We start from the raw sequence: 1,739 nt of genomic DNA on the forward strand, positions 1-1,739 counted from the left end.
TGGATTGTAACGATTGGATGCGAGGAGAATTTGATGGTTTGGTGGAGCCCCAGAGCTCAATTCCATATGTCTAAATTGGTCTGATTATTGTAGTGTATACTAATTTTTTGTAGTGAATGTGAAGCTTAAGTGTTTGTCAAGTAAGTCTCTTGTCAAGATGGAGTCCTAAGTATCGAATCTGTTCAACAGGCGTTAGTGGTGTATTTAGAAAGGATACTGTAGGACAGGAGGGTAGAGGTTTACGACGGAGAGTAAAGGTGATCTGGTGGGATTTGTCAGGATTTATTTTGATTCTCCAGTTTTTACACCATTCTTCAATAGATGTTATGTGTGCATGTAGTGTTTGTGATGCAGTTATTGTTGAAAATAATTGCTTAAATCCCCATAGGTAGGATAAATATTTATATACAACCTTTTCCTTAACAATACTCCTATCTCATTCCATACATCAGTCAAAAATCTTGGTGTCACTTTTCATCAAACTTTATCCAAGAAACCACACATTGCCCAAATTTTTCGCCGAACCATAGCTACCTTAAAGCAATTGAATAGAATCCGTTATCTCCTTCCACTTAAAACTCGTCAACTATTAGTTTCCTCTCTTGTCTTCCCCCACTTTGACTATGTCTGCCAGGTGGACTCTCGGGTAATCTCGAATCTAAACTTAAACGTCTTATGAATAGCCCATTACGATTTCTTTTCGGTATCAACAGAGATACGGACATAACCCAGTATTACGCCGAACTGAAGTGGTTCTATCCATCCTTCCGATGCCAGTATTTGTTAGCTTTCTTTCTATTCCAAGTAATTAGTACTCAATGCTCCTCCTATATCCTAGAGAACCTGCAATTCAAATTCTCAGTCCAATCCAGGTTCCATTTATCTGACATATACCCTCCACCTCACTGAACTGCTGCGTTTGCTAAATCGTTTTTTTCCCGAGCTCCATATCACTGGAACTCCATTCCCTCTAACATACGTCATGTACCTACCCTTCCCTCTTTTAAAACCCTTCTATTTAACTACCATTTTCTTCACCAATCTATTCAATTATTATAATAGTACAGATATTTTGTAATTACCTTTTTGTTTTGTTTTTTTATTTAGTCTGTTAGTTTTTAATTAATTTATTTTTTCTTTCCTGTATATAAGTTATAATTAATTGTGGCCACACTGTTTTATGGCCAATAAAATTAACATTATCTTTATAATTGTACCTAGTCCCAGAATAATAAACTATTTTTCATTTCATTATATTTATCAATGTTTCATTCATGAATACGGGTCGTTTCCATGACAATTTTAGCTATTAGTTTCAATTATAACTAATTTTAGCACTTCTAATTTCTAATTTAAGTTTATAATTGCTTTCTCTAGGGCTCGTAACAGGGTCTGTGTTTCTGTGAACATCCCAGCTAATTAACGGAAAGTTATATGACACTGAGATTATTATAAAGATGTATGCGATTTATTCTTTTTTTAATATAATATAATTTATTATACATTGATTTACCAAGAAATTGTCAAAATCAGCATATGATTAAATTATCTTTAATATCAGATAGGTTTTATCCTTACTGAAATAGTGTAACTGATTTTGAATCTCGAATTTTCAATATGGCTTACTTAAAATACACTTAATTTTGTTTATTAGAAATAATCAGTCACCTAACAATTTTACAATAAATTATTTATTTATTTTTTAAATTTATTTAATGTGATTTACAACTGTACAAATA

This window comes from Halyomorpha halys, unplaced genomic scaffold (assembly GCF_000696795.3).
Source record: "Halyomorpha halys isolate HHAL.00 unplaced genomic scaffold, Hhal_1.1 Scaffold274.1, whole genome shotgun sequence".
NCBI classification, from domain to species: domain Eukaryota; kingdom Metazoa; phylum Arthropoda; class Insecta; order Hemiptera; family Pentatomidae; genus Halyomorpha; species Halyomorpha halys.